General features: G+C 31.5%; 8 non-coding genes across 8 annotated transcripts; 6 read left to right on the forward strand and 2 right to left on the reverse strand.

Moving 5' to 3' along the window:
* The first annotated feature begins 2,391 nt into the window (after window positions 1–2,391).
* Window positions 2,392–2,463, forward strand: Trnap-agg. The gene has a single exon. It is a non-coding gene; the product is annotated as a tRNA-Pro (tRNA).
* Window positions 2,464–2,668: 205 nt separating this feature from the next.
* Trnap-agg lies at window positions 2,669–2,740 on the forward strand. Its single transcript has one exon. It is a non-coding gene; the product is annotated as a tRNA-Pro (tRNA).
* An 876-nt stretch (window positions 2,741–3,616) lies between these two features.
* On the forward strand, window positions 3,617–3,688 carry Trnap-agg. The gene has a single exon. It is a non-coding gene; the product is annotated as a tRNA-Pro (tRNA).
* A 368-nt stretch (window positions 3,689–4,056) lies between these two features.
* Window positions 4,057–4,128, forward strand: Trnap-agg. Its single transcript has one exon. It is a non-coding gene; the product is annotated as a tRNA-Pro (tRNA).
* A 392-nt stretch (window positions 4,129–4,520) lies between these two features.
* Trnap-agg lies at window positions 4,521–4,592 on the forward strand. The gene has a single exon. It is a non-coding gene; the product is annotated as a tRNA-Pro (tRNA).
* Window positions 4,593–4,818: 226 nt separating this feature from the next.
* Trnap-agg lies at window positions 4,819–4,890 on the forward strand. The gene has a single exon. It is a non-coding gene; the product is annotated as a tRNA-Pro (tRNA).
* Window positions 4,891–5,890: 1,000 nt separating this feature from the next.
* Trnap-agg lies at window positions 5,891–5,962 on the reverse strand. The gene has a single exon. It is a non-coding gene; the product is annotated as a tRNA-Pro (tRNA).
* Window positions 5,963–6,321: 359 nt separating this feature from the next.
* Trnap-agg lies at window positions 6,322–6,393 on the reverse strand. Its single transcript has one exon. It is a non-coding gene; the product is annotated as a tRNA-Pro (tRNA).
* Window positions 6,394–24,285: the final 17,892 nt, after the last annotated feature.

Genomic DNA, 24,285 nt, shown 5'->3' on the forward strand with positions numbered 1-24,285 from the left:
CTAGTCTATAGTCTAGTCTATAGTCTAGTCTATAGTCTAGTCTATAGTCTAGTCTATAGTCTATAGTCTAGTCTATAGTCTAGTCCATAGTCTAGTCTATAGTCTAGTTTATAGTCTAGTCTATAGTCTAGTCTATAGTCTAGTCTATAGTCTATTGTCTAGGCTATAGTCTAATCTATAATATAGTCCATGGCGAAACTAATTAGGTGAAGTCATTTCAACAGCTAATTGTTATTTTGTCCAAGGGGCCTTAGAAAGATTGGTCATAACGGAATATGATACCTTTCTAAAATGTTATCTCTAATGTTATAAGTCGTATTATTGTTTATTAAAATTAATTAAAAAATATTAATTTAATGTGCATGACTAGAGAATGCATTGAACTGCATCTAAACTCTCGCTACGATTCGATGTATCTTTTTTAGTTGTATATAGTATAGAGTCAAATTCTCTTGTTATATTCTCAAACAGATTTGCAATTTAGAAATATTGCAATCTCAGTATTCGTTTTTCAATTCAACGATTATGTGGTTTAAGCAAAAGTTGTCGGTCTCAAAATATGTGATCCTAATAAGTTGTGCTTTTCTACCAATGTCGTATCAGCAATATTCACTTGTGAGTTATGCCCAACACAATACATTATCAACTATAAGCAGTTTTTGGAATTTCACCAATTGTGACTGTAAAATGGACACGAATCATCTTATCGATGTTTATAAAAAGTTAAGCAGATCGTATACAGCTACAGATCAATTTATTATACTCTTACGTCTTCAAGTACAACAAGAATTAATGGAAATGATGTCTTTGCAACTGAAAGATGCATTATTGGAAAAACATTTTAGATCGATTGAAATATTTAAACAAAACGCAAATAAATTGCAAGAAATCGATGAAAGTATACTTAAATCCTTAGGTGCTAATGTGATATTTAAAGATAATCCTAAGGATATTATTGAACAAATAATGCTGATCAAAGACGTGAATATGCAAGTTTATGCTTTCAATATTTGATTAATAATTTTTTACTAGATACAACAAAAAGTACCAATCTTTTACCGCTTATTGACGTATCGCATCAACTCCTTGTTTAACAATAAATCAGCAAACATTTCGATTGATACCAGTTTAAATCGTTTATATAGTCAGTTACCTAAAGAACTGCGCTTATTATATGAGAACGTTAGAGATGACAAACGTATAAAAGATCCGGTAAAATTTAAATTCCCAAATAATAACGACTCATATTGCGCTTCACTCCTTTATAATGATTTAGGTTCATTCAGCTATATAAATCTATATGCCTACAATAACACTAAAATACGATCATATGATCCTACAGATATTCTAATGAGTAGTTGGTGGGATGTTATTTGGCCTCATGGTTTTAATAGACGTAATAATACTGGCTATATAATGCTTCAATATAAATATTCTGGAAAACTGTTATGCCTTGTTGAACTGAAATTGGTAGAACTTAGTTTTAGTGAGAATTATCTGAATCCATCTTGTCATTGGTTGATTACTTATGCGACTGAAGATGAAATTAAATCGGGATGTCGAAAGTCTAGTTAATTTTGATTTATGAAATCTAATTGTAACTGATTCAATTTTAAATCGATATTAATTGAATGTTAATAAAAATATGGAAAATAAAATGGATCGAGTGATTTATATACAGATCTAATATCTACTCAAATAAATCTAATGAACTAAACATCTAGTGGTATGTCGCATTAATGAGTTCCGAACTACAGATCTAAAATCTAATACGAATACATACTTATACAGCTTTTACAACTTTCACTACTGTTTTCAATGGAATTGCGATCAATATACTAACTAGTCGGTTCACGAGTTAGTAGTCTTTAGATTGTCTATGAAATAATCAATTTGTAAAACTATGAATAGGTCTGTTGACTAGTCTATTTAATAGTCTATTAACAATAATATGGACTGATCTGTTGACTAGTCTATTCAATAGTCTATTAACAATAATATGGACTAGTCCATTAAAGTGTATATGGGCAGGTCTATAAACAAGTCAATAGACTAACCTATGGAGTAGGTATGGAATAATCTTTGGAACATATTGACTAGTCTATTGACTTCTAAGGACCACCCCACAATGACTTTTTACTACTCTAACTAGTAATGAATACAGATTTTAAGCTTTTCCAAGAGCTACGGCTAACTTTTAAGACCCAAAGTTTTAATCATAAGAAACCCAAAAGTATACTTTTGTTTTAGAAAAAAATATACATTTGAACAATAATTGTCAATCTACGTGATTTGAACTCAAAATATTGTGAAATATATATTAATTTTTTTTAATTTTGAAACATTTTTATTCCAAAATTGTAAAAAAAAAATTAATTAAAATTACCTAACGGCTCGTTGGTCTAGGGGTATGATTTCCGCTTAGGGTGCGGGAGGTCCCGGGTTCAAATCCCGGACGAGCCCAAGTTAGTTATACTTTTTATAGTTTTTATTAATGTTAATATATATCGTAATGAAAATGAATTGATCCTTGGGATCTGTATACATATAAATATGAAAAATATTACCCCTTAGAAACGATACAGTTATAAGCTCAGGTTACTCTTTTTTTAGTTTGAAAGTTTTTTAACTGAAATTTAAATTAAGAATTGAATTAAAGACCTTTATCGGCTCGTTGGTCTAGGGGTATGATTTCCGCTTAGGGTGCGGGAGGTCCCGGGTTCAAATCCCGGACGAGCCCAGGTGAAATGCTTATTTTGACCAAGATCGCTTTTGGTACTTTGTAATCTGTAAAAAAAAATAGGTTTTGATTAAGAATTAGCTAGACTTTTTTCGTCCTAGCGAAGCTGATATATGGTCTATCTATTACAAAAAATCGATGTTGTAAAAAAAGTGGAAATTGCTCCATGACTACCAAATTAAGGATGTGTTAAATCCTTCAATTCCATCCTTCAGAAGGCAATTAGGGCGATGTCAGGTGATAGAATTATATATATCTAAGACCATATTGGATTGTAAGAAAACCTTATATGGATATTCTCCCATAGGTAAGGTTTACATCATATGGATACTAGCTCACTCAGAAATAGTCGGCAACAAAAGGACGAATGTAATAGCTATAAAGGGAAGGAAGCTCGAGTCAGTTAACCTGTTAAACGCAAATCCATTCGACGCAACAAAAGCTAAACTAAATAAAGTAAGAAATTATAGTCGGGCGAGGTGGGTGTAGGATCACTATTATTGTGCGTTACAAACATCAGCAGAAACTCAATATACGGACGAGCCCAAATCAAGTAACTATTTTGATCAACAAAGATAGTAATAGACAAAAAAAAACTAAAACTCCAATAAACTAAAAAAGAGTCACGTACAAAGTAAAAACTAGATCACTTAATACAAAATAATTCATTAAAATTCATAAAATCAAATCAGTGTTTAATTCATTAAAATGCATAAAGTCAAATCTGTTTATACTTATGTTAATCAAAATTACAAAACGGTATCAAAACTTACAAATTTATATTTGAAACGAGGTTATCATTTCAATATTAAAAATTTTGAATACATTAAGAATTTGACAACTTTTGTTTTAAATAGAATCGCGTTCAATCAACCTGGCTCGTTGGTCTAGGGGTATGATTTCCGCTTAGGGTGCGGGAGGTCCCGGGTTCAAATCCCGGACGAGCCCAAGTAAGGACAATATTTTTACTCAAGAAACAAATGGTGATAAGTCAATGGATCAAGTAAATGATAGCATGCATAACACGTAGTTATTATACCGAAGTTTGGGTTACAAACTAAGACTGTATGTATAACCCTGTACAACTATGTAGTTTTGTTGTGCCACAAAAGATACGTATGTTAATGAAGTTCAAGCTAGTTTGATCTCGTACACACATTCATTCGACTTTTGTTTAACTACGAATTTTAATACTGAAAAGATTACTGAATACTAAACATTTTTAAAGGTCAAATTAAAAATAATTGACCTTCATATTTTTTATAAAAACTGTTTTCTTGTCCAATTGAAAAGTTTATGATTAGAGACCGTTAACTGGCTCGTTGGTCTAGGGGTATGATTTCCGCTTAGGGTGCGGGAGGTCCCGGGTTCAAATCCCGGACGAGCCCAAGTGTAATATCTTTTTATGCACATTTGAAAATTGTTCGTAGTCCTAAAAGTATATGCATATGTATGTATCTATGTATATCCATTTTTAATTTGAAGACGAACTCCAATATCTCTTGTAAACACAATAAGAATCATAAGGGTAGAATTAACGGGATACACTTTTGAACAAATGTTCTCTAATGATAAGGTTTGTTTGGTATTAAATAAGATCTTTCTTTAATTTTATGAGATTTAACGACATATAAGGATTGTCTATTTCACAATAGTAAGTGTAGGGTATAATGAAAAAGAAAATTTAAAAGGAGTGATATCTGGAAAACTATATAAATATATGTATATATGTTGTCTAAAAATAGATTTTTTTTAAATTAAACGATGAAAATCGTTAACTGGCTCGTTGGTCTAGGGGTATGATTTCCGCTTAGGGTGCGGGAGGTCCCGGGTTCAAATCCCGGACGAGCCCAAGTGAAGACATTATTTTGACAATTTAATATATAAAACTTTCGAAATTTAGTCCCTGGTCCAAGTACATAACTGTATTAACTTAAGGGATTCCAGTTCAAGAATATCTTCTTTCTTTCTTTAATTTCTCTAAAATATTTAGATTTAGATTCTATTGTTTATATCCCTTAAACTGGGTTTAAAACTTCAAACACATTTGTTGTTTTATTGTTTCTGATTAGCTAACTGGCTCGTTGGTCTAGGGGTATGATTTCCGCTTAGGGTGCGGGAGGTCCCGGGTTCAAATCCCGGACGAGCCCAAGTGAAAAGCATTATTTTTGATCTAAGCAATAATGACTGCCTATGAAGTTATTATAAAGGTTTTTAATTGTTTTAATATACGACTGAAATAACAATAATAAGAGGGCTCATATGGGGGCCAGGGGTAAATGTGGGCCTATGCTTATAAATGTTAGTAGAGCCATTTACGTCTTCTTCTAAGTTATTTATGTAGAATCTAATCTTCATATAAGTGTTTATGAGTTTAAGTCATTTCTAAAGGGAAGCTTCAATGGAGGCTAGGTAATTATGAAGACCGATCATTACTTAAATCGGCAGTATCGTTTAAACCTCTATAAGACAAAGTTTTGTCGGTTTTTGCTGACATAATAGAACATTAAACATAATTGTGAGCACAAAAGCCCCATTCGAGAGGTACGGTTGTATGGAAATAATGGACCGATTTCAACCATTTTCAAAGGCGTTCATCCCTGATCCAAAAGGAAAGTGCTATATGCTTAATATGATCAAATTAGCTTAAGAATTGCCTGTAGCTTGCGCTCAAGCTTTACATGGACACACAGTCGGATGGACAGACGAATGGACATAGCTAAATTCACTCATAAAATGATTTTGAGCCGATTGGTATACTTTAAGGTGGGTGTAGGACCAATATTTTTTAGTGTTACAAACATCAGCACAAATGCATAATACTCTCCCCACTATAGTGGTTTAGGATATAATAAAGTTATAACAGATTTCATATCTGTCTTCTATAAAATGGAAGACTGTAATCGTGTATCTCGAAATATTAATCATTTACATACAAAAGTATATATGCATGTATAATCAGAGTCCTTATTCCGTTTGTCTGCTGAAAACACGATAGAGCCTGAACGGAAGAAGCTAAAATATTCCTTAAATATTCTCTATTCATAAAGTTTGTTATTGAAATTGGGTAAAATCGGTTCAAATTTGACTTTAAAATACAATTTATAAGGAAAAGAGATTAAAAAAATATAAAAAAGTAAATTTTCACTTGGGCTCGTCCGGGATTTGAACCCGGGACCTCCCGCACCCTAAGCGGAAATCATACCCCTAGACCAACGAGCCAGTTGCAAAACTCATGACAAATTTTGTTTTTGATTAGGAAATTATTTTGTATGATTTCCATACAAATTAAAGTTTAATTTAAAAATTATAAAAAAATACATTAAACATAAATGTTTTAAAAAAAGATAAAAAATAGAAAGTGTTTATTGAAAAATGTTGTGATTGGCGTACGAGTACAGCATAACTAATACACTTTATAACAAAATATTTGTTTTAAAAGTTGTGAACAAAAATTACAACATAAATACAACAAAATCTATATAAAACTCGTGTCATTTAGTTTGACAAACATTTATAAACTAATTTTAAAACATAAATTAATATGTAGTTTAAAATTAAAAAAAAAACAAATTTCACTTGGGCTCGTCCGGGATTTGAACCCGGGACCTCCCGCACCCTAAGCGGAAATCATACCCCTAGACCAACGAGCCAGTTGTAAGAAAGTTGAGAAATAGCAAACTTGTAACAAAGCTCTATTATGTTTATATACATTGTTTTATTGGACAATGTTGAGTTGGTTATGAAACCTTATAAACATTTTGTAAAGCTTTTTTTGTTGTTTTATATGGAAACATGCTGACAAGACGGCTGATAAGACCAACTACATTGTTGTTGATATGGCGGACAAATTTAAAAATAAACCTAAAGAAACTAGTTTATTTATTAATAAAAAAAATGCTGCATAGATACTATATAATATGTACTATATATGTATGTAGGTATGTACATATGTATTAGTATTTTATTTGTATGTATTTTTCATTTAAATGGTACTGTTCATAGACTGTTTGTCTTTTGAATATTGTTTCAAAAGCAAACCTGGTGTTATTTTAAAATAAAACAAATTTCTGATTTGATTGGAATAAACAATTTTATTCAGAGTCAACTAAAGTCTAATATATAGACTTGACTCGAGCTATTTCATAATATTGACTATAGTGTGATCTATGTTGTTGTTGTTTTTACAGATTGGTTGTGACTGGATATTCTTTGCTGGGAAGAAAACTTCCAACTGATAATGCTAATGCTGAGTTAACAATCTTTGGCCGATAAAGAATCTAAACGTTCTTGACTCTAACTATTCCATAATATTGACTATAGTGTGATCTATGTTGTTGTTGTTTTTAGAGATTGGTTGTGACTGGATATTCTTCCCTGTGAAGAAAACTTCCAACTGATACAGCTAATGTTGAGTTGACAATCTTTGGCCGATTAAGAATCTAATCGTTCTTGACTCGACTATTCCATAATATAGACTATAGTGTGACAGATTGGCTGTGACTGGATATTCTTCCGTGGGAAGAAAACTTCCGACTGATACAGCTAATGCTGAGTTGACAATATTTGGCCGATTAAGAATCTAATCGTCCCGGAGTGGAAATCTTATTGTCGTGGGAATGAACAACTAATGCCCTTCTTTAATCAGTACTATATGGTTTATTTTTGTATTTTATTCTAAACATATTTCAAAATCTCGAGTAGAAAATCTCTAAAGCCCCGACTTCAATTTATAGTCCCGACTAAAGTCTATTCCAAAGAATCGATACTACTACTTAATAGTCCCAACTATAGTTTATTCTATAGTCTTAACTTTAGTATATTCTACAGTTTCTACTAAAGTCTCTTATTCACTATATTCAATGCTATAGACTCAGCTATAGTATACTCTTTAAACATGATTATATACTAGTCTAGAGTTTCGACTATTTAGTATATACTTGTCTTAATTACAGTATAATTGTCTCAACTTTAGTCTTAATTGTAATTTAGACTATTCTATAGTCACATATGTAGTTTATCCTAAATGCCCGGCTATAGTTTATTCTACATTCTCAACTATAGTCTATAGAATTTAATAGTTAAGATCGAACTATTGTTTATTTTTTAGTCAAGCTATGTATCATTGCTATAGTTTTGATAGTAGACTATAGTATGATAAGATCTCGACTATACCTTAGTCTAAAGACTGGACAACTTATGGTTCTATGTTTGTAAGAATTTACAAGCAAACATTGCGGTAGGGTTTTCCAAGATTTATATTCGAATATTAGTCTAACAAAAGTTTCGCTGGGAACTAATGGGTGCTTTGTCATATCTGACGTATGTATATAACATAAAACATCCTACTTTCAAACATATCTAAAGAAAAGCTAATTTCTTAAGTTTATTCTCTTTAGGTTGCCATAATGTCTGTCAAGATTTTCTTCAACTAGGTTTTAAACAAACACACTTGCTCTACCACTCACAAAAACAGAAGTCATAAGAATAATTGTTAATACTAAACATTATACTATACTATATACTCTACCTTATTTTTCATAGTAACAAAAGTACGCCTATAACATCAGCATCTAGCGATTTATTGTCTGTTGTTGATCATGTCTTAAATGAAGTACGACTGCATATTGATATAGTATTTCCCAGAATGGCAAAGACAAACAACAATTTTTTTTAGATTATTTTCTACTATTTTCTGTTTCACTTTAATATCAATTTAATTTTGTTAAAACATTATGTATGCTTAAGGCGTTTGATACCATAAAGTCAAGCGTTGAGTTTAAAGAATCGTAAATATACTAATGTACTAAAAGTAGATGATAGGAAATGAGGGGGGTGACCAGGTTTAGTTTAGCTGAAAATTTTAAGTTTTGAAAAAAATTTTAAAGTATCTACTATAGTTTTGTCTAAAGTCTAGTCTATAGTCTAGCTTATAGTCTAGTCTATAGTGTAGTCTATAGTCTAGCTTATAGTCTAGTCTATAGTGTAGTCTATAGTCTATTCTATAGTGTAGTCCAGAGTCTAGTCTGTAATCTCTCTATAGTCTAGTCTGTAGTCTAGTCTATAGTTTAATATACGGTCTAGTCTATAGTCTAGTCTATAGTCAAGTCTATAGTCAAGTTTATAGTCAAGTCAATAGTCTAGTCTATAGTCTAGTCTATTGTCTAGTCTTCTGTCTAGTCTACTGTCTAGTCTACTGTCTAGTATATAGTCTAGTCTATAGTCTAGTCTATAGTCTAGTCTATAGTCTAGTCTATAGTCTAGTCTATAGTCTAGTCTATAGTCTAGTCTATAGTCTAGTCTATGTCTAGTCTATAGTCTAGTCTATAGTCTAGTCTATAGTCTAGTCTATAGTCTAGTCTATAGTCTAGTCTATAGTCTAGTCTATAGTCTAGTCTATAGTCTAGTCTATAGTCTAGTCTATAGTCTAGTCTATAGTCTAGTCTATAGTCTAGTCTATAGTCTAGTCTATAGTCTAGTCTATAGTCTAGTCTATAGTCTAGTCTATAGTCTAGTCTATAGTCTAGTCTATAGTCTAGTCTATAGTCTAGTCTATAGTCTAGTCTATAGTCTAGTCTATAGTCTAGTCTATAGTCTAGTCTATAGTCTAGTCTATAGTCTAGTCTATAGTCTAGTCTATAGTCTAGTCTATAGTCTAGTCTATAGTCTAGTCTATAGTCTAGTCTATAGTCTAGTCTATAGTCTAGTCTATAGTCTAGTCTATAGTCTAGTCTATAGTCTAGTCTATAGTCTAGTCTATAGTCTAGTCTATAGTCTAGTCTATAGTCTAGTCTATAGTCTAGTCTATAGTCTAGTCTATAGTCTAGTCTATAGTCTAGTCTATAGTCTAGTCTATAGTCTAGTCTATAGTCTAGTCTATAGTCTAGTCTATAGTCTAGTCTATAGTGTAGTCTATAGTGTAGTCTATAGTGTAGTCTATAGTGTAGTCTATAGTGTAGTCTATAGTGTAGTCTATAGTGTAGTCTATAGTGTAGTCTATAGTCTAGTCTATAGTCTAGTCTATAGTCTAGTCTATAGTCTAGTCTATAGTCTAGTCTATAGTCTAGTCTATAGTCTAGTCTATAGTCTAGTCTATAGTCTAGTCTATAGTCTAGTCTATAGTCTAGTCTATAGTCTAGTCTATAGTTTAGTCTATAGTTCAGTCTATAGTCTAGTCTATAGTCTAGTCTATAGTCTTGTCTATAGTCTAGTCTATAGTCTAGTCTATAGTCTAGTCTATAGTCTTTTCTATAGTCTAGTCTATAGTCTAGTCTATAGTCTAGTCTATAGTCTTTTCTATAGTCTAGTCTATAGTCTAGTCTATAGTCTAGTCTATAGTCTAGTCTATAGTCTAGTCTATAGTCTAGTCTATAGTCTAGTCTATAGTCTAGTCTATAGTCTAGTCTATAGTCTAGTCTATAGTCTAGTCTATAGTCTAGTCTATAGTCTAGTCTATAGTCTAGTCTATAGTCTAGTCTATAGTCTAGTCTATAGTCTAGTCTATAATCTTTAGTTTATTTTATAATCAAGTCTATAGTCTAGTCTATAGTCTAGTCTATAGTCTAATCTATAGTCTAGTCAATAGTCTGGTCTACAGTCTAGTCTATAGTCTAGTCTATAGTCTAGTATATAGTCTAGTCTATAGCCTAGTCTATAGTCTAGTCTATAGTCTAGTCTATAGTCTAGTCTATAGTCTAGTCTATAGTCTAGTCTATAGTCTAGTCTATAGTCTAGTCTATAGTCTAGTCTATAGTCTAGTCTATAGTCTAGTCTATAGTCTAGTCTATAGTCTAGTCTGTAGTCTAGTCAATAGTCTAGTCTATAGTCTAGTCTATAGTCTAGTCTATAGTCTAGCCTATAGTCTAGTCTATAGTCTAGTCTATAGTCTAGTCTATAGTCTAGTCTATAGTCTAGTCTATAGTCTAGTCCATAGTCTAGTCTTTAGTCTCGTCTACAGTTTAGTCTTTATTCTAGTCTATTTTCTAGCCTATTGACTAGTCTAGTTTATAGTCTAGACTATAGTCTTGTCTACAATAAACTACAGCTTCCCTTAATTCTGAAAAGACTACTTATAACCTTGAAACCTGGTCACTTTATTATAAGTCCTCTTCAACTTATTAGAGCTTTTTTCTAAACCACACATGAACCAATAACAACTGAAAGAATATTTTATATATATGGTCTGCAACATGATGAAATGTTTGTCATACTGAAATGGTAGTCGAATGGTCGTACATCTGTAGCAAAAGTTATGCGTAACCAAAATGTTTAACATTAATTTCATGTCTAAATGTCGTTTAATGATGGGAAGTGGTAGTAGTTTTTTTTTCAGCTAGCGAAAGTTTTGTGTCTTTTCTATTTTTTCAATCATCATCAAGATCGTTGTATTCCTTCTTGTAAAATGAACAAGGAAATGTATAAGTCAAGCACCATGTTTGAAAAGAACAGGAAAAAGTAAACACCAACGACAATAATTAAATCTATAAGAAAAACCCTTGACTAATTAAAGCTTTAAGCAGCAACATTATTATTAATTCAAACAACGTCTAAAGATTTGTAACAATTATGGCAACAACTCTATACGCAATGATCATCGATATTTGAAGAGAAAATCTGTTGACAGGCTGTTGCATAGTCTAGTCTATAGTCTAGCCTATAGTCTAGTCTATAGTCTAGTCTATAGTCTAGTCTATAGTCTAGTCTATAGTCTAGTCTATAGTCTAGTCCATAGTCTAGTCTTTAGTCTCGTCTACAGTTTAGTCTTTATTCTAGTCTATTTTCTAGCCTATTGACTAGTCTAGTTTATAGTCTAGACTATAGTCTTGTCTACAATAAACTACAGCTTCCCTTAATTCTGAAAAGACTACTTATAACCTTGAAACCTGGTCACTTTATTATAAGTCCTCTTCAACTTATTAGAGCTTTTTTCTAAACCACACATGAACCAATAACAACTGAAAGAATATTTTATATATATGGTCTGCAACATGATGAAATGTTTGTCATACTGAAATGGTAGTCGAATGGTCGTACATCTGTAGCAAAAGTTATGCGTAACCAAAATGTTTAACATTAATTTCATGTCTAAATGTCGTTTAATGATGGGAAGTGGTAGTAGTTTTTTTTTCAGCTAGCGAAAGTTTTGTGTCTTTTCTATTTTTTCAATCATCATCAAGATCGTTGTATTCCTTCTTGTAAAATGAACAAGGAAATGTATAAGTCAAGCACCATGTTTGAAAAGAACAGGAAAAAGTAAACACCAACGACAATAATTAAATCTATAAGAAAAACCCTTGACTAATTAAAGCTTTAAGCAGCAACATTATTATTAATTCAAACAACGTCTAAAGATTTGTAACAATTATGGCAACAACTCTATACGCAATGATCATCGATATTTGAAGAGAAAATCTGTTGACAGGCTGTTGCTGGAAACAAAGTAAGATTTTGTAATGAAATCTAATGAAATTTTTGCGATGCGTTTTGTTTAATTAGAAATTCTGTTTTCAAATAATGAAGATGGACATTTTTATTTTTAAAAAATTACTTTGTTGCCTTAGAGATTTTGATGGATAGATTTTGGAGTACAATATTTAGGATTTTGCTTTTAAAACAGATGTGATGAGATTTCACCAAAGAATAACTTTGACTTTATTATGTATTTGTACAATTGTATTGAAATGTTAAAATATTTTATTTCTTTATTTTAAGAATGCTGTTATTTTTCCTGAAATATGCAAACAAACTAATGAAAAAATACTTGCCGAAGTTTTCTCTTAATATATTTCACAACAACAACAACAAGGGCATTTGCCACGCAATGCCATTGTTAGTAATGCATTGTCTCGCTTGTCCACCGATTTTATGTGACATTTAAGAGTTTTTAATGAAACCTCCAAATAACTGCTCAATTGAAACAAGTCAGAGGGATTACAAACTATCAGATATCCCTACAACAGATGAGTATATTTTTTATCTGATTTTTAGATTAGACTGGACTACAAACTAGATTATGGACTTGACTATTAAAATACTATAGACTTGACTATAGAAAATACTATAGACAAAACGATAGACTCGATTATAGACTAGACTAAATACTAGGTTGTAGACTAGGCTGTAGACTGGACTATATTACAGAATATAGAATAAACTGTAGACCTAAATATAGACCTAACTTTTGACTAGACTGTATGTTTAACTGTATACTAGACTATAGACTGGCCTAAATTATAGACAAACCTATAAACAAGACTAAAGACTATATACTACACTACAAACTATAGACTAGACTTTAAACTGAAGTATATACTATATATTAGACTTTAGACTAAACTAAAGTCTTGACTAGAGTAGTGACTAGACAATAGACTTGACTAAATTAGTTACTAGACAATAGACTAGAAAATAAACTAGACTATAGACTGGACAATAGACCATACTATGGACTAGACTAAAGACTAGACCAAAGACTAGGCTAAAGACTAGACTATAGACTAAATTAAAGACTAAACTATAGGCGAAACATTAAACTAGACTGAAGACTAAACTAAAGACTATAAATTAGACTAGACTATAGAATAGACTATAGACTAGTCTATAGTCTAGGCTATAGTCTAGTATATAGTCTAGTCTATAGTATAGCCTCTAGTGTGTCTACAGTCTAGTTTATAGTCTACTCCATAGTCTAGTCTTTCATCTAGTCTATAGTATAGTCTATAGTCTAGCCTATAGTTTAGTCTATAGACTAGGTATACTGTATTCTATAGTCTAGTCTATAGTCTAGTCTATAGTCTAGTCTATAGTCTAGTCTATAGTCTAGTCTATAGTCTAGTCTATAGTCTAGTCTATAGTCTAGTCTATAGTCTAGTCTATAGTCTAGTCTATAGTCTAGTCTATAGTCTAGTCTATAGTCTAGTCTATAGTCTAGTCTATAGTCTAGTCTATAGTCTAGTCTATAATCTAGTCTATAGTCTAGTCTATAGTATAGTCTATAGTCTAGTTTATAATCTGTCTATATATAGTCCAGCCTATAGTCAAGTCTATTATCTAGTTCATTGTCTATTGTATAGTCTAGTCTACAGTCTATAGCCTTGGCTATAGTCTTGTCTATAGTCTAGTATATAGTCTAGTCTGTATTCTGTTTAGTATATAGTCTAGTGTATAGGCTAGTATATAGTTTAGCCTATAGTCTAGCCCATGGTCCAGTCTGTGTTAAAAAGTTGACTGATTTTTTTTTTTACTTACTTAATGGTTGATAAAATCTATAAAAGAAGTCCTTTGTATTCCTGATCTATAAAATTTACGAAATGGAGATTTTTTTAATTTATTAATGTTCAAACACTATACTTTCTAGTAAAGTTTGTTTTAAAAGGTACATATGTACTAAATAGTTTGTAAAAGGGCCCATGATAATAGCTTACACCTAAAACAATAAACCTACTAAAGTTCATTTCTTTCTATATAGAAAATTCAATAACAATCAAAATGAAAGGAAAACTATTGACCCACATTATTTTAGCATGTAGCCTATAAAAAAACCAAAACACAATCTTATCTATTGTCTTAAATTTTGTTAAACGAATGTAAACAGACAGCAGCTGAAACTGGAAACAAAAACAAAATACTTTCATTTCAAATCTATTTTACAGCGATATTGAAAATTTCCATTTTCATAAACATGTACAACAATAAATTGTCATTAGCGAAATTATACTTAAAAAATAAATCTCATTACTACTTACAAATAGTTAAACATATAGATATTTTTTTCTTTCAGAAATTTAAAAAAAAAACTTTCTATTGTAAAAAAAACTCTAAACAATTGCATGTTGTTTTTTTGTTGCAAGTACCACAATAGATGATATTGGCAAATTTGACTTCTTAACAATTTGTTCTTTTGGCGCACAATCACGATAAAGGAAATTGATGAATTTGCACTTATGTACATGTGTACATATATATGTGTGGGTACATACATATGTATATACGACAATGATGACGAAGACAAAGAAAACGATTTGAAATAGAAACTAAACTATACAAATGGGGAGAATAGATATAATAGATATAATAAGAGTATAATACAATATATGTATCTGACTGTGATCAGGAACATATGTTACTAAAGACCACACAATGTTATTAACAGAAGCTTGCAACACTGAACGAAATTATATTATGCATTTAGTCAAATTAAATCTAGTGAAAAAATATGTCATTGTGGTCCAATACGTTCAATTGACAAGTCTACTGAATATTATATATGTATATAATGAACTACGTAAATGCCCTACTCAATAGATTGGTCTATAGACTATTATATATGTAATCTATGAAATCGCCTTAGAATTTGTTTATAAACTGTTTAACTACGCCATTGACTAGTTCACAGATTAGCCAAAAGTCTACGAACTAACCTATCAGCTTGTCAATCGATAAGTCTGGGGACTTGTCTATGGACTGGTTAATGTAGATATTAATGCAATACATTACTAAATTATGTACTAGATGGTGGTCTACTACATAGGCTGGCCTTGGGAATAAATAAACCAATTTATGGATTAGACAATCAATCAATCTGTGGACTATTCTATAGATACGAATACAGGCAATTTAGGGAATACTCTATGGACTAGTTAATAGGACATTTAAAGTTCTCTGTAAACATCAATTAACTATTATATTACCCAGTCACTAGTTCACAAACTAGAGCTGGTCCGGATCCACGTTAATACCTGACTTGTAGCCCATTCTCAGGGTATTCTTTTACATCCCCTGGGTTAGTAAAACTAAGCAACAACTCACCAATGTCCCTTTGTGTATCTTAGACGCAGGATGTAATTTACGTACGAGCCATCTAATCTCTTGCTATAGTAGCGCCGTTGGGAAAGGACAGGTGTCATGAGCAAGCTTAAACTAACCCCGAGAATAATGTCGCCCTTTTGATTCGACAACAGCACCTAGAGGGACGTGATAAGTTGATCATGTTTTAGAGTAAACTCCAACGCACTCAGTCATATAGGTTAATCGCTGATAACTTAAATAATGGGCAGTGACGACAATAACAGAAATGTATCATAAACATATGTTCAATTCACAATCAAGTTGTATATTGTAACTACTAAAGTGTAGTAACAGTGATTGTGAACAGTTTCTGTTCTCAATAAAAAAACAGTCAAAACAATGTCAAAAGTAAAAAAAAAACAAAGAATATTAAACTAATTAAACGAGCAAAATAAACCAAATAAATTGTTACCACTTTATCGTTTTTTTATGCCAAAATCGATTTAATTTTTTATTTATATGCTGAAATAAACAATTGACAACACTGAATTTTCTTACGACATTCGAAAAACATATGAAAAATTGTCGTAAGAGTTGTATAGAACTTTTGCATAGAAAATACCAACAACATTGTTTTGACTATTGTAGCAGCTGCTGACATACAACGCTACAACATCGATTGTGAATTGAACAATTATATTTCTCCGTGTATCAATCATTTAGCCGAGCACTCTCTTCTCGCAAGTTTGGGTTTAAGCCACAGCCTGTACGTGGATCCCGAAGGAATCTCAACCAACTGACCAGCCAAGGCATAGTCCTGAGGTCAACTGCCTACTCGTAGTACCAGATTATGTGGTGTTCTGTTTAGACCACCACCATCCTAGGGGTTTTTTGTAGCACCACTTTACCACAGGATTGCAGTACACCATAATGTGACTCTTCTTTATCGAAACATGCCCCGGGGGCATGTAAACCGCTTATCAATTCATTTAAGGTCAAGATAAATATTAAAAAGTAAACACCAGTTTATAGCCTCGGGAGACTAGAGGTATTGGTAGCACCTCTTTACCCATGGATTGTAATACACCACGATGTGACATTTCATCATGGAAACATGCCCCGGGGGAGGGGGTTGTAATAAACCGAAAATTCTTCATACAATATATAAAAAGGAGAATAAAGGAAAGAAGAAAATAAGTAAAAAACTAAATTTCCAGTCGCCCCCACACTTCCGAATGATTGAATTGGATCCGTGCCTGGACTAGACCCTAAATATTAGACTTTTTTATGGTCTAGTTTATGAAATAGTATGTGTTGTAGTTAGTATTCTATGGACTAGTCTATAGATTTATAAATGAAATTGTCTAGTAACATGGACCAGCCAATGGAACAGGATATACTTTTATTATTAAATATGTAAAAAAAAAACGATTTTTATTTATTAAATTAAATTTATTTAATCAAATTTCTTAAAATATATAATATGGGTTTGAAATTTTCAAAATAATATTAAAATTTTGATCAGTATTCTCATTCAAGTTTTACGATTCTATTTCGAATTTATTCATTAGTACTGAACAAATATATAGTCCAAATTTTTCACTTAATTTTATGATATTTAGAATTAAATATAGTTTCTATCATATAATCTATTTCATTAAAAGTGACATTCCAATGACAAGCTGGATTCAGTAAATTGATATCAAAAGAACCTTCGGTAAATATATAATCGTCAGTGCACAATAGACGGCCGTTTTCATTTCTTAGAAACATCATATAGTCCTGCGGACATTTCACTTCGTGCGGCCAAACAACTCTCCATGTAGCATTGGGCGAATTACTAAATATCACCAAACCTTGGTCCGTAAATGTTACACTTTCATTTTTATAAAAACTTTCATGTTCAGTTTTTAAATAAACACTTTTGTTGAAGTCCTCATAAAACATACGCAATTTTTCGGGTAACTGACAATAAACACGTTTTAAATTCGTATCAATCGAAGTGCAATTATTGGCCTTGTCTTTAAATCTTGTGACAATGCGAAATGTTAGATGGGGTATTAAAAAGCCATATTTTCGTATATCGGGCCGATAATTATTGATAAGATTTTGTACAGCATAAATTGATACTTCATCATTTTCTATCAACATAATGTCGTCAATGATTTCATTAAGATTTTCTTGATTTATGCTCATTTTCCAAATGGCCTTAACCATTTTATTATCCAATTTTTCCAGATCCTGTAAATGCGTTTTAATAATTTTATTCGATTTAAAAGTTTTTTCCTTAAAGTTGTTTTTCATTTGATCAGACATTATGTGTATTAATTGTTTTCGTAATTCATGTCGTAAGAATATAAGAAATTCATCTTCATCTACATATTCCATTAAGTTTTTGTGTATTTTAATAAGAACACTCGCATTAGTTTCACAATCACAATTTATTTTACGCCAAAAACTTGTAATAGTTGACAATGCACAATCGGTTGAATAATTTATATTATTGTTAAAAAGCACATATTCTTGATAATTTAGGGAAACAAAATTGCAAGTTATTAAAAACGCACTTATAAAAACGAATAACTTTTGCCAGAGCAACATAGTGGTTGTGCGGAAAGAACTTGACTGGCAAGATCATTGAAATGTTCTGTAGTATGATCAAACTAAAGACTTGTGATTCAACATTATATTATAAATATTAATTTCTTACCTTATCGTCCTTGTTTCCAGCAGTGTATTAACATCTACCACAGTTGATCTCCTTTACAACTCCAACCCTGTTTGAAACGCTTTCAACTTAAAACCACTGTTGCTGCCTTACGCTTTTAAAATGGAAATTGCGGGAAATATATGTGATTTAGAGTTAACAAAAAATTTTGTGATTTTAGAAATTTTTTCTTAAGTCAAATTATTTTTAATACACATAAAGTCTAGACTATAGTCAAGTATGAAGTTTAGACTATAGTTTTAGTATAAAGTATAGTCTAAAGTCTAGCCTATAGTATATAGTCTAGTCTATAGTTTAGTTCAGTCTATAGTCTTGTCTATAGTCTAGTCTATAGTCTAATCTATAGTCTAATCTATAGTCTATATTCTATAGACTATAGTTTATATATAGTCAATCCTGGAGTCGAGTATATAGTCTAGTCTATAGACTAGATTATATAGTCTATAGTCTAGTCTATAATCTAGTCTATAGTCTAGTCTATAGTCTAGTCTAGAGTCTAGTCTATAATCTAGTCTATAGTCTAGTCTATAATCTAGTCTATAGTCTAGTCTATAGTCTAGTCTATAATCTTTAGTTTAGTTTATAATCTAGTCTATAGTCTAGTCTATTGTCTAGTCTATAGTCTAATCTATAGTCTAATCTATAATCTAGTCTATAGTCTAGTCTATAATCTAGTCTATAGTCTAGTCTATAATCTAGTCTATAGTCTAGTCTATAGTCTAGTCTATAGCCTAGTCTGTAGTCCAATTTATAGTCTAGCCTATAGTGTAGTATATAGTCTATAGTCTAGTATATAGTGCAGTTTAGAGCCTATTCTATTGTCTAGTCTATAGAGCAGTCTACAGTCATTATTCTAATATATATTCTAGTTTATGATCTAGTCTATAGTTCAGTCTAAAGTTTTGTCCGTAGTCTAGTCTATAGTCTATAGCCAATTCTATAGTCTATTCTATAGTCTAGTATATATTCTAGTATATAATCTAATCTATAGTCTAGTCTATATGTATATCATACAGACACAATTTCAAAACTAAATTGTGATGACTTCTGTAGAAATATTAACCGTGTATTATCTACCTTATTAAATGTGTTTGAATATTATTGTTAATAATAAATAACAATCATGGCTTAAACAACTATTTACTGCAAAAACAACAATACACATTGAATATAACAACACCAAAAACAAATGTAAGCAAACTGAAAAAAATAAAGTTTAAAATCATCAGATTGATCGTGCTGTTGTGGTAAGAATATAAAAATAAACAATTGTAATTGTTTTTTAGCGACAATGAATTTGAAATTGTACATTAATGAGATCTGTTTGATACAGTGTTTTTTTTTCTAAAATACATCTAAAGTGATAATACGATTTGTAATAGTTTAGAAATCGCAAGTATCGTGTTAGTAGCTTTCTGACTAGAGTATAGACAAGACAATAGACTAGACTATAGACTAGACTATAGACTAGACTATAGACTAGACTATAGACTAGACTATAGACTAGACTATAGACTAGACTATAGACTAGACTATAGACTAGACTATAGACTAGACTATAGACTAGACTATAGACTAGACTATAGACTAGACTATAGACTAGACTATAGACTAGACTATAGACTAGACTATAGACTAGACTATAGACTACAATATAGACTAGACTATAGACTAGATTATAGACTAGCAACAGCCATAGCAACATAGTGGTTGTGCGGAAAGAACTTGACTGGCAAGATCATTGAAATGTTCTGGAGTATGATCAAACTAAAGACTTGTGATTCAACATTATATTATAAATATTAATTTCTTAACTTAACGTCCTTGTTTCCAGCAGTTTTTTAATATTTACCACAGTTGATCTCCTTTACAACTCAAACCCTGTTTGAAAGGCTTTCAACTTGAAACCACTGTTGCTATCTTACGCTTTCAAAATGGAAATTGAGGGAAAAATATGCTTGACTTCACTCAATGAGTTAGCTAAACACAACAAACTGACTTTATTGTCAGTATGTCAGGGTCATCCGGGTGGTCACTCCGAAAGGTTTGGCGAATCTATGCTGTGGCTTGTAAGAGGACACCTATAATATAGTTTATATACTATTATTAATTGTGATCTAAAATCTATAAGGACGTTTTGGACTATAATCTTTTAGTTAGATTCTAGTCAGTAGACAGCTCTGACTAGGCAATAGCGTGTTTATAGTTTTAGTAATAATCTGGACAGCGTGATTTATTTTAATATGTAAGAATCTTTGTTCATTCACTAAATTTTTGGTATATTGCCGATTTTCGAAACACTTTCACAGGCTCAATATAACTATTTTTTGTTTCTTAATACCAACCTGTTGTATACAAGATACATTTGTATAAATATTTTTTTTTTAACATAGTTACATGGAAGTTATTTATAACAACCAGTTATTGCCCTGAATCGAAATGCGTATAAACAATTAATTTTCGTTTCAACCAAATTAGCTGTAGGCTTTTAAGTGCTGGACAAAAGCCAAGTTTGAAAGCATAGTTAAGTGCAGCATTCAAACAAAAAAGATGCTATTGGTGGCAAATGAAAAAAAAGATCATTTGATGGTGCGGCTAACTTGCAACCAAATAATGAAAAAAGAACAAGTAATATTTCTATATTCGGCTGTGCGAATCTTATATACCCTTCACCAAGTATGTTTATTTATTTTGTATCTCTGCACACATGTCACATAAACAAATACAAACTGTAGCAGAAATATTAACCGTTGTACTGTAATACCACCGTCAAACTGTATTACCACCCTAAAACAAATATGAGCTGTAATACCAACGTATTACTGCTTTATCTCCTTGTTCTTGTTATACTCACTTACCTTAGTGAGAACAGAACAGCATTCAAACATACAAAAAAATACACAGCTGAATAAAACCAAATACATCTCCACACGCACATGTACATCTTTATCCAATTCACAGTGTTGTTGTTGCTTTTTTAACAAATCATGAAAAAAATGTGGCTTTTTTGATGAAATTTTCAGAGGTTGTCTCGGATTTTTGCTCATATCTCCGTTATTTATAGACCGATTTTGCTGATTTTAAATAGCGATCTTCTCGAAAGCATGTCTAAATGAATTATTAAAGATTCGGATCTCCCCGATATCTAGGAACCGCTAAAAACTGATTTCAACAGGCAGACGGACAGACAGACGGACATGGCTTAATCGACTCCGCTATCTATAAGGATCCAAAATATATATGCTTTATATTGTCGGAAAATTATATTATAGAAATTACAAACGGAATGACAAACTTATATATACCCTTTTCACGAAAGTGAAGGGTATAAAAAAAAACAAATTTTTATATTGACATTGTGCTCATTTTCTAGCTGGAAGCAAATATTTTCTTAGTCTAGCTAGCGCTCTCTACAGAATGATCATTAAAATTTTAAATCTAAATATATTAAAACTATAAATGGAAAATGCAGCTGAAATAAAGATGAAATAAAATAAATCGTTTTAATCATTAAAAACCCTTAAGGTGTTTGATAATTTGAAAAAATATAATATAATAAATAAACAAAAATTAACCTATTTTTCAATATTCATAAAAGTGGGACAAATGAATTATTGCGGTTTATTCTAAAAAATCTCAAAAAATAACTTTGAATTTTTTTAACAAAGTTAAATCCGAAATTGAAGTTGTAAACAAACCCTACACAAATCTACGCCTATTTGTTTCGTTCTTTAAAAATGAGGAAATTAAACCTTGTACCCACTGCTTCATCAACTTCATAAGTATCTAATACTAATGTGATACTAAACATTTCTTAAATCATCTATTGCTTTGTTACATTAGCACCATCATCTCAGTTCTGTTAACTTTCTAACGTCTAGTGTAATGGAAATGACCATTAATTAACACTTGCAGCCTGAAAACATTTGTTTATTATACTCTGGTATTTATACCCTTCAACGAGGTACTGATGATGGTACTTAAGTTACTCTACTTATATTATATGGATTGCAGGCTATACTATAATACAAATAATACTGGCTTTTTATGTTTAACTTCAAAAATATTTTTAAGTGCAAGAGGTTTTTAGCCCACTATATAGACGTGTTTTTTTGAAATTTCCCTAATATTGTCTTTAGGAAAGAATTTTCTATAACACTGTGTCCATTTTAATGCGGTTAAAAATAAATATATAAAATTAAATTAAATTTGTATAATCTGGATTATAATTAGGAACCATAGTCTAATCTATGGTATGGTAGATTAACGGATCCAATGTTTAGAACTAGTTTAATCTAAATTATATAAGTCTTACCTATTGTCTGATCTACAGGAATGTCGAGAGTTTTAACGTGAGCACCTGCCTTGACGGCCTTATCTCACGGTGGTCTATTTCATCCACTGGGTAGACTTGAGAACAGTCTATCATCGCCCCTTTGTTCCTCAATGAAAAACTCAGGTGGCAATTTTTGTACATTGGTCCATTGACCGGTCCATGCACAAGTAGTTTGCTGAAGTACTCGAGCTATCTAATCTATGAAAATTGGATGGCCTCTGTTGATTCGGCAACAGCGGTGGACCAAAGTACGAATCCATCAAATGAGCCGAAGACATTGTTCTTACTCGCAAGGACACATTATGGTAATTATGATATGAACAGAGTATACTGTGAACATATCTGGACAAGGAAGGAAAATTTAATGGTATCATTTGTATATGATACCTTTCATCCTTCATCATACAACCTAGCACACATCTCATTCATACGAAACGTTCATAAGAGAAAAACATACGAAACATTCATTAGGTAAACGGGTGGGGTAAAGCCAGCCGAACTTCACATTCATCCCATACCATATACAATTAATATCAACTCATTTTCAACGCTTAGTCCAGTCACTCAACTATCTGTTGGTATCTATTGTTTTCGGTAACAGCACCGAACTTATTCGGGTTTAAACTACAGCCACAACGTGGATCCCGAAGGAACCACTCTCTATAGTTTAGACCAAGCTATAGACTAGAGTGGACGATAATCTGTACTATAGTCTAGGTCTATATTCAGGCAAATTCCGTAGTTTTTGGTTTGGTTTATAGTTTGGACTTAAACTATGTTAAGTCTGGTCTGTAGTGCATTGACTAGCTCAGACAACAGATTGGAGTTTAGAAAGGTCCATCTATTAGACAATAATTTGGGTTCTACTTTAGTCCAGATTTCGCTAATAGTGCGTAGTCTGGTTGACGAAAATTCTTGGACCAATTTAAATTATAATAGATTGTCTATTGTTTAATATGGTGTATAGTTCACACTCTACTCTGGTTTATAGTCTGGCGGATTTGCTAGATCAGTCTACAGATTATAGTTTGGAAAGGCCCACTCATTAGACAAGAATTTATACTTTAGTCCACGCTATAGTCTTCAGCCAAGAGTTTATAGTCTGGATTAAAGAATGATCAAAATTCTTGGACTTTTCTAAGTTCTGGTATATAGTGGATTCTCGACAATAGTATATATTATTATATATTGTCTATTGTTTAATCTGGTGTATAGTTTACACTCTACTCTATAGTCTGGCCGATTAACTAGGTCAGTCTACAGATTAAAATTTAGAGAGGTCCTCTCATCAGACAAGAAATTCGGTTATGCTTTAGTCCAGGTTATAGTCTTCAGACAAGAAGACCAATCTCCTTCTCAGTTAATCGATTAATGTTTCGAATCACAGTTAGCTCCAGGAAATGGTGTTTTATTCTTATAATGATCTTCTAACGTTTTTGTTTTTATAACCTTTATGTTTGTATGACTTTGTTATGGTCTTTGGTCCAACTTAAGTACTTTTGTCAATTACTACTTACTGCATACCTAATGCCTGGCATATATAAGGAAATATACTTTCTCAACACTTCCATTTAACACACAGTCATAGTGGCTCAAATGGACATGAAAATATTTAAGTTTTAAAAGCTTCCTCCTTGCATGAGTATGTATGAAAACATGCAGTAATGTGTTGCTTCTATGTATTTAACTGCATAT

The sequence above is a fragment of the Lucilia cuprina genome, chromosome 2 (genome assembly GCF_022045245.1).
Source record: "Lucilia cuprina isolate Lc7/37 chromosome 2, ASM2204524v1, whole genome shotgun sequence".
Taxonomy (NCBI): domain Eukaryota; kingdom Metazoa; phylum Arthropoda; class Insecta; order Diptera; family Calliphoridae; genus Lucilia; species Lucilia cuprina.